This window comes from Neoarius graeffei, chromosome 16, assembly GCF_027579695.1.
Source record: "Neoarius graeffei isolate fNeoGra1 chromosome 16, fNeoGra1.pri, whole genome shotgun sequence".
Classification (NCBI taxonomy): Eukaryota; Metazoa; Chordata; class Actinopteri; order Siluriformes; family Ariidae; genus Neoarius; species Neoarius graeffei.
In genome coordinates, this window is record NC_083584.1 from 22,139,316 (window position 1) to 22,149,527 (window position 10,212).

Genomic DNA, 10,212 nt, shown 5'->3' on the forward strand with positions numbered 1-10,212 from the left:
TGCACTGTAAAAAATGATTTGTTGTTTTAACTTAAAAAAGTTAGTACCTATGGGCGGCACGGTGGTGTAGTGGTTAGTGCTGTCGCCTCACAGCAAGAAGGTCCTGGGTTCGAGCCCCGGAGCCGGCGATGGCCTTTCTGTGTGGAGTTTGCATGTTCTCCCCGTGTCCGCGTGGGTTTCCTCCGGGTGCTCCGGTTTCCCCCACAGTCCAAAGACATGCAGGTTAGGTTAACTGGTGACTCTAAATTGACCGTAGGTGTGAATGTGAGTGTGAATGGTTGTCTGTGTCTATGTGTCAGCCCTGTGATGACCTGGCAACTTGTCCAGGGTGTACCCCGCCTTTCGCCCGTAGTCAGCTGGGATAGGCTCCAGCTTGCCTGCGACCCTGTAGAAGGATAAAGCGGCTAGAGATAATGAGATGAGATGAAGTTAGTACCTGGGCTGCCTTAAAATTTTTTCATTGAAATTCATATAGTAAGTTAACACAACAAGGTGAACAATTTAACTTACTATATGAATTTCAATGAACTCGAAATTTTAAGGCAGCCCGGGTACTAACTTTAAGTTAAAACAACAAATCATTTTTTAGTGTGCATGTCTTTGGACTGTGGGGGAAACCGGAGCAAACCCACATGGGCACAACATGCAAACTCTGTACAGAAAGGCCCTCGCCAACCACGGGGCTCGAACTCAGACCTTCTTGCTGTGAGGTGATAGCGCTAACCACTACACCACCGTTCCACAGTCGGGGAGCAGCCACAGCAAAGGCTCTATCACCTTTCTGTTTCAGTCGTGACCATGGCACATGTAGTTGTCCTTTGCTAGAGGACCTAAGGGACTTGGTGACTGAATGGGGCTGGAGAAGTTCAGTAAGCAGGGGCCTGCCCATTTAGAGCCTTAAAAACAATAAGTAAAACTTTAAACTGAACTCTAAAATGAATGGGGAGCCAATGCAGGGAAGCCAAGACAGGGGTGATATGTTCATGCTTCCTTGTACCAGTCAACAGTCTCGCTGCTGCATTTTGAACCAACTGCAGACGCGTTAGTGAAGACAGGGGAGGCTGAGGTAGAGGGAATTGCAGTAGTCCAGGCGTGATGTAATGAAGGCATGGATTACTTTTTCCAGATCATTATAAGATAAAAACGATTTGAGGTGGGAGATGATTCGTAACTGATAAAAACTGTTTTTAACAACAGAGCTTATCTGTCTGTCAAGACAGAGCCCCAGATTTCTGGCATGGGATTTAACATGCGGGGTGAGGTGAGCTAATTTGCTCGCAACAGTGCTTATGGATTTGGGAGGACCAAAGATGATGACTTCTGTTTTATCACTGTTTAACTGGAGATAGTTATTAGACATCCAAACTTTAATATCTTCAAGACAGTCCGAGAGACTGTACAGAGTCAGTGGATTTTAGTGGGAGATACAATTGTGAGTCATCTGCATATAAATGAAAAGAGATATTGTATTTTCTAATGATGTCACCAAGGGGGAGCATGTATAGGCAAAAGAGCACTGGGCCCAAGATGGACCTCTGAGGGACCCCATAGGAGACAGGAGCGGTGGATGAGGAGAACTGATCAATGGACACAGAAAATGTCCTATGTTTAAGATAGGAGCTGAACCAGTATAGTGCTGTCCCCTTAATGCCTACCCGCTGTTCTAGGCAAAAGAGAAGAATGTTGTGATCCACAGTGTCGAAGGCAGCACTAAGATCCAATAAAATATCTCATCTCATCATCTCTAGCCGCTTTATCCTTCTACAGGGTCGCAGGCAAGCTGGAGCCTATCCCAGCTGACTACGGGCGAAAGGCGGGGTACACCCTGGACAAGTCGCCAGGTCATCACAGGGCTGACACATAGACACAGACAACCATTCACACTCATATTCACACCTACGGTCAATTTAGAGTCACCAGTTAACCTAACCTGCATGTCTTTGGACTGTGGGGGAAACCGGAGCACCCGGAGGAAACCCACGCGGACACGGGGAGAACATGCAAACTCCACACAGAAAGGCCCTCGCCGGCCACGGGGCTCGAACCCAGGACCTTCTTGCTGTGAGGCAACAGCGCTAACCACTACACCACCGTGCCGCCCCAATAAAATATGTGTAATTTAAAATAAAAATGAAATTAAATAAAACATTTTCACATATTATTTTCTATCTAAATATAGGTGTTGGTTGTAAATGTAAATATTTATGGACGGGTTTTATTTAATTATAATTTGAAACCCAAAAATAGAAAAAAAATGCGAATTTTTTTTTCACCTGTCAGATATTGTTGAAGGAGGCCCCTGATGCAGAAATTGAAGGGTTTTTAAATTTTTTACGTTTTAGTAAGTTTGTATAGAAATGTTGTAATATTGCAATGTTGGGCCAAGTTGGGAGCAGAATCTCTGTATTTGCATTCACACTGTCAGAACAAATATACACAACAACTAAGGGCTTGTTTACAGTGTGCATTGCTTACAAAGCACTATAGACTTAGACAACCTTTATTGTCATTCAGTATGCAGCAAGTGTACACCAAACTAAATTTTGTTGCAATTTGGCTCAGCACAGAATTAAATGTGAAGTGTATTAAATTAAATTATGCAGCAGCAAAAATATTATAAAGTGCAATTGTATAAAGTGACCTGTGGGATTTGGAAATGTTCAAGTTATAAATAGAAGTTTGGGTTTGGAGTTCAGCAGTCTGGTGACCTGGGGGGGAAAAGCTGTTACAGAACCTGGTGGTCCTGCACCGAATGCTGTGGAACCTCTTTCCAGAGGCCAGAGGGGAGAACAGTCCATTGTGAGGGTGTGAGGGGTCACTGATGATGTTTCTGGCTCGAGACATGCAACGCCTTGGTGTAATGTCCTGAATGGAGGGAAGAGAAGTCCCAATGATTTTCTCTGCTGTCCTCACCACTCTCCTCACATTCTTCCAGTCAGAGCCACTGCAGCCTCCACACCACACAGAGATGCAGCTGGTTAGAACGCTCTCTATGGTGCTTCTGTAGAATGTAGTGAGAATGGGCGGGGGCAGGTGGGCTCTCCTCATACTACGCAGGAAGTGCAGATGTTGCTGTGCCTTCTTGACCAGTGACGCAGTGTTCACAGACCAGGTGAAGTTGTCTGTGATGTGCACCCCCAGGAACTTGGTACTATTGACCACCTCCACGGCCGTGTTGTTGACGAGAAGTGGAGCATGGCCGGGTTTAGTTTTGTCCACGTTCAGGATCAGATTGTTCATGATATTTACTATACCAGTAAATATCATGAATAATAATTGCACAACAGTCATCTGTTGTGCAATAATAATTGCACAACAGTCATCAATCATAATTTTTTAATTAAAAAAACAAAACAAAATGAAAACTTTACACAAAACTGAATGAAAACTTTGTTAACTCAGCTGTCAAACCCTGAACATTTCATCCATCCATTATCTGTAGCCGCTTATCCTGTCCTACAGGGTCACGGGCAAGCTGGAGCCTATCCCAGCTGACTATGGGCGAGAGGCGGGGTACACCCTGGACAAGTCGCCAGGTCATCGCAGGGCTGACACAGAGACAAACAACCATTCACAGCAAATTTAGAGCCACCAATTAGCCTAACCTGCATGTCTTTGCACTGTCAGGGAAACCAAACCCACACAGACACAGGGAGAACATGCAAACTCCACACAGAAAGGCTCTTGTCAGCCGCTGGGCTTGAACCCAGGACCTTCTTGCTGTGAGGCGACAGCGCTAACCACTACACCACCACTATTCAGAAGTGTGTTCCACACTTTAGCTCCATTTAAGCAAAAAGAACTATGACACTTAGCAATTTTCGCAAGGGGCAATATCCAGATGTTTACTATGTTTACATAGTCAAGGCGACTCACTTTAGATTTTTCGGATCACAGATCCGCCGACGGCAGTTAAACACTACCGCTAGAAAAATAAAAAGTCTGTGTGTATTTGTATTTTTATTTTAACCGCCGAAATGTACAAAAAGAAATGTAAAAAAAAAAAAGTCAAATTTTTCTTGTAACAGCACTGTATCCCTGGTACTAGGTCATATTTCTTTAAGTAAACAGTATTAGAATCGCAAATACAAATGACAATGTGTGTTGTATATATCCACTTCAGCCGAGTCCGAAAACGAAACTATTTACGACATTGAGTATTCACTTGAATGTTTTTATGGTATTTACGACTGCTTTAGGGCGGCACGGTGGTGTAGTGGTTAGCGCTGTCGCCTCACAGCAAGAAGGTCCTGGGTTCGAGCCCCGGGGCTGGCGAGGGCCTTTCTGTGTGGAGTTTGCATGTTCTCACCGTGTCCGCGTGGGTTTCCTCCGGGTGCTCCGGTTTCCCCCACAGTCCAAGGACATGCAGGTTAGGTTAACTGGTGACTCTAAATTGACCGTAGGTGTGAATGTGAGTGTGAATGGTTGTCTATGCGTCAGCCCTGTGATGACCTGGCGACTTGTCCAGGGTGTACCCCGCCTTTTGCCTGTAGTCAGCTGGGATAGGCTCCAGCTTGCCTGCGACCCTGTAGAAGGATAAAGCGGCTAGAGATAATGAGATGAGACGACTGCTTTACGACAGTGTCAACCTCGTGCTGACCATGGCTGACGCTGACAGCATGGATTCCGAGCTATCGCCTCAACTGTACGCAAGCATAAAGTGTGGTAAAGAAAAGTCTTTTCACTGTCTCACTAACCAAAACGTGGGCGATTTCGTCTCTCAGGCGTTGAAAGTAAACAATGAAAAGATCAAAACGATCTTTGGTTCTCAGAAAGAAGGTGGTGATGTAACAAGCGCGATGCCGAATATGCCTGCCATAACGTTAGTTCGCGATTTTGGCTGCAAGTATCTGACTGTGGAATTAGAAGAGGATGGTGCCGCAGAGAGTCCTATCGAATCAAGTAACACGAACGTATCAGCCTTCGATGTGCTCATGAGAGCTCAATGGTCATATGACCACATATACCTTCAGAGAAGTAAGTACTGGAATGCTAGTCCGTGTTATAAACTTATACACAAGAACACACACATATACATACACACACACACACATATATATATATATATATATATATATATATATATATATATATATATATAATGTGTGTATGTATGTAAAGTGTGTCTCTTGAATTTAAATTATTTTATCATCTTAACCCGATATTGAAATTTTGCCAAGAAAAAAAAAATTGGCCAAGGACACTTATTTTTATTTCGACTGACATCATCAAAAATATGTTGAAAAAATCCGTGAACCTAAAGATAAAAAATGGGTGGCCCAAGTCAAGTTTATTTGTGTAGCGCTTTTAACAACAGACATTGTTGCAAAGCAGCTTTACAGAAAATTAAAGACTTTAAGCATGAGCTAATTTTATTTCTAATTTATCCCCAGTGAGCAAGCCTGTGGTAACGGTGGCAAGGAAAAACTCCCTCAGACGACATGAGGAAGAAACCTCGAGAGGAACCAGACTCAAAAGGGAACCCATCCTCATTTGGGTGATAACAGATAGTATGATTATAAATAACTTGCTTCTAACTGTGTCCTATAGTCACAAAGTACAATTGTGTAGCCAGGAAGTTCATTATGCAGTAGTTTTAACATGAAGTCTGTCTTCTTGAAGTTATAAACTGTTCATTGATGGAAACTTGAGTGCAAAACTGAAAGGTTTTGATACATATGTACATATCTGGATTTGCATCAAAATCTGATCAATTGTTCCTTGGCCCATGGCCCACCTTTCTTCAAAAGTTCATCAAAATCCATTCACTACTTTTTGAGTTCATGAGGATGGTTCATCATGGTGGTTTTTGGTTGTGTATTTATACTCATGGTTCTGTGTGCGTGGGTGCATGTGTTGTATATGTTTTTATGTTTACCTGCAGGTGTGTGTTTGTACATGTCTGTATGTGATATTTATTAGGGTGTGTCTGTATATGTTGGTATGTGTATTGTTTTTAGTGTCTGTATCTCATCTCATTATCTCTAGCTGCTCTATCCTGTTCTACAGGGTCGCAGGCAAGCTGGAGCCTATCCCAGCTGACTACGGGCGAAAGGCGGGGTACACCCTGGACAAGTCGCCAGGTCATCACAGGGCTGACACATAGACACAGACAACCATTCACACTCACATTCACACCTACGGTCAATTTAGAGTCACCAGTTAACCTAACCTGCATGTCTTTGGACTGTGGGGGAAACCGGAGCACCCGGAGGAAACCCACGCGGACACGGGGAGAACATGCAAACTCCACACAGAAAGACCCTCGCCAGCCACAGGGCTCGAACCCGGACCTTCTTGCTGTGAGGCGACAGCGCTAACCATTACACCACCGTACCACCACTTTAAGAACTTTCCAAAAGAAAACAATATGGAAAATATGGACATTTATTAAAGATTAGTTTTCATAAAAAACAAACAAACAAAAACCCACCAAAACTTTAACAACATACACAACATTTAGTGACAGTTCCTTGTCAGTTGTCATGTAACCATAAGAGAGTGTTGTGTTTTCAAACTATGCAGGAGCAGAGCTGGTATTGTTTACCAAAATTAAATATTGTCAGAACATTGTGAAATGGTTCTCAGATAAAAAAAAAAAAAATTAAAGCAGCACAAAGAAACCAAGGATGGCACGGTGGTGCAGTGGTTCTGGGTTTGAACCCAGCGGCCGACGGGGACCTTTCTTTGTGGAGTTTGTATGTTCTCCCTGTGTCTGCATGGGTTTCCTCCAAGGTCCAAAGACATGCGGTTAGGTTAAAACTGGTTACTCTAAATTGCCTGTAGGTGTGAATGTCTGTGAATGGTTGAGAGGAGTAAACCTCTATACAGTAGAAGGCATGTACTGTAATTCTTCCCTGGTAACTTGGGCCTGCCACCAGGCAGAACACTAAAGAAGGAAGACAAGAAAGAAACCAAACAAAACAGGTGGAGGGAACCAAATGCTAAGATTAGAGAAGCATCCTGTGTGTCCTGGATGGTTTAATGATTGAAATTTAAGAAAGAAAGAAAGAAAGAAAGAAAGAAAGCACAACTTTATTCATCACACACTTGTGAAATTCCTCTCTGCATTTAACCCATCTGAAGCAGTGAACACACACATGCACACACATGAGCAATGAGCACACACACATATCCATCACACTGAACACGGGTGCCCCCAAAGGATGTGTGCTAAGCCCCCTCCTCTTCACTCTGCTGACCCACGACTGCACACCAACATCCAATTCTAATCTCTTCATTAAGTTTGCGGATGACACGACTGTGGTGGGTCTCATCAACAATGGCGATGAGACAATCTACAGGAGTGAGGTGAGCCGCTTGGCCATGTGGTGCAAGGACAACAATCTCCGTCTGAACGTGGAGAAGACGAAGGAGATTGTTGTGGACTTCAGAAGAGAGCACACCCAGCATGCTCCACTATCTATCGACGGTGCTGCAGTGGAGAGGGTGAGCAGCACCAAGTTTCTGGGTGTACACATCTCTGAAGACCTGTCCTGGAGCAACAACACCGCATCACTGGCCAAAAAAGCCCAACAGCGTCTGTACTTCCTCCGCAAACTGAGGAGAGCAAGAGCCCCGGCCCCCATCATGCACACTTTCTACAGAGGCACCATCGAGAACATCCTGACCAGCTGCATCACCGTGTGGTACGGCGCCTGCACCGTGTCCTGCTGCAAGACTCTGCAGCGCATCGTGAGAGCAGCTGAGAGGATCATTGGTGTCTCTCTCCCTTCTCTAATGGATATCTATAACTCCCGCCTCACCCGCAAAGCCATCAGGATTGCAGGTGACCCCACCCACCCATCTCACAGCCTCTTCAGCCTGCTGCCGTCGGGGAGGAGACTGCGGAGTCTCCGGGCCAAAACCAGCAGGCTCAAGAACAGTTTCTTTCACCAGGCGGTCAGGAGACTCAACTCCCTCCCTGTTCTGCCCCTCCTCCCCCCTCTGCCCCCTGCCACAGATTCTGCTCGCACACCCCCCTGCCCCCCCTTCAGCATCTGATATGTCATCCTCACAGTTCTCCCCCCCCAAACACACACATCTCATCGTTCATTAACACACTGAACTCAGGGACCGCACATCTCACTTTACCTCGCTCATTTGCACTATTCCGCACTACCTCACCTTAACAGCTGCTAGTTTGTTTATACTGCTTATTTCATGTTTACCTGCTATACCTCAAGTGCCCTTGACCGTTTGTTTATTTGCACCAATTTACGTGTGTGTAATATTATATATATATATATATATATATATATATAATGTATGTATGTATGTATATATATATGAGTGTTTAGTCTATGTCTAGTTCTTATCTACCGGTAGTGTTTATACTGTTTATATTGTTTGTTTGTTTTTTCAATTATTCTATTTTTATTTTTATTTATTGCATTGCCTGTTTGCACTGTGGGTCAGAGAGGACTGAAATTTCATCTGTGCTGTATGTTGAGCATGTATAGCATATTTGACAATAAAGTTGACTTGACTTGAAAGCAGTGGGCAGCCATGCTAACAGCACCCGGGGAGCAGTTGGGGGTTAGGTGCCTCGCTCAAGGGCACCTCAGCCCAAGGCCGTCCCGTATTAACCTAACTGCATGTCTTTGGACTGTGGGGGAAACCGGAGCACCCAGAGGAAACCCACGCAGACAACATGCAAACTCCACACAGAAAGGCCCCCGCCAGCCGCTGGGCTCGAACCCAGAACCTTCTTGCTGTGAGGTGACCATGCTAACCACTTACACCACCGTGCCACCCACTCAATAAAATTAGAGTTTTATTTCTGGTTTAAGAAAGAAAGCACAACTTTATTCATCACACACTTGTGAAATTCCTGTCTGCATTTAACCCATCTGAAGCAGTGAACACACACGTTAGCAATGAGCACATACACATACCCAGAGCAGTGGGCAGCCATGCTAACAGCGCCTGGGGAGCATTTGGGAGTTAGGTGCCTCACTCAAGGCCACCTCAGCCCAAGGCTGTCTCATGTTAACCTAACCGCATGTCTTTGGACTGTGGGGGACACTGGAGCACCCGGAGGAAACCCACGTGGACACGGGAAGAACATACAAACTCCACATAGAAAGGCCTTCATCGGCCTTGAATCCAGAACCTTCTTGCTGTGATGCGACCGTGCTAACCACTTACACCACCATCCATCCATCCATTATCTGTAGCCACTTATCTTGTTGTACAGGGTTGCAGGCAAGCTGGAGCCTATCCCAGCTGACTATTGGCAAGAGGTGGGGTACACCCTGGACAAGTCACCAGATCATCGCAGGGCCGACACATAGAGACAAACAACCATTCACACTCACATTCACACCTACGGTCAATTAAGAGTCACCAATTAACCTAACCTGCATGTCTTTGGACTGTGGGGGAAACCAGAGCACCCGGAGAACATACAAACTCCACACAGAAAGGCCCTCGTCGGCCTTGAACCCAGAACCTTCTTGCTGTGAGGCGACCGTGCTAACCACCAGGGTTCAACATTAACGCTTGTCCGCTTGTCCGGGACAAGTGATACTTTATGTCGGACAAGTTCATCGTCTCAGTTACTCGTCTGATCGGACAAGTGCCAAAATACGCCGATATTCGGGTTAAATATCAAATTTATCAGTTTATTCACATGATTTCCGAAGCATCTCACTCGACATATTGTTTTGATGAATCGCTGGATGTTTCTATTCGGAAAGAGCGATGTGCGCATCCGCAATATTCCACTTGCGAAACTGGCCAATACCACTTCGTGTATTTGAGCTGAAAAGTAAACGGTCATTTATGATTGGTTTTAATCGTGTCATACACGTGGATTTGTTGACATTTCTGTTGGTGGGATCATTATTCAACTGTATATTTACGTTGAGTATGTGGCGATTTCCAAATCTTTGAATTGTTGTTGATGGTGTTCATTATATAGCCGAGCGTGTGCTGGCGGGGAATGTGCACCTGCATGCGTGTGGATTGACAGGGAGTGAGGTAGGAGTGGGAAAAGTTATTTATGAAATACCAGAAAATACTAGAAAATGTCCCTCCTGAAGTTGGCTTCAGGGTGGGGTCAGAACACGCAGAACTCAAGGGTTGATAATGAAGATGAATAGAAAATTTATTTGTATCCATTCATCTGTGAGTCAATAGAGGTGTGGAGATTTTCATAACAAGATATATTATCTTGTCATTTGATAACTAGATTTCAGTGTATAATAA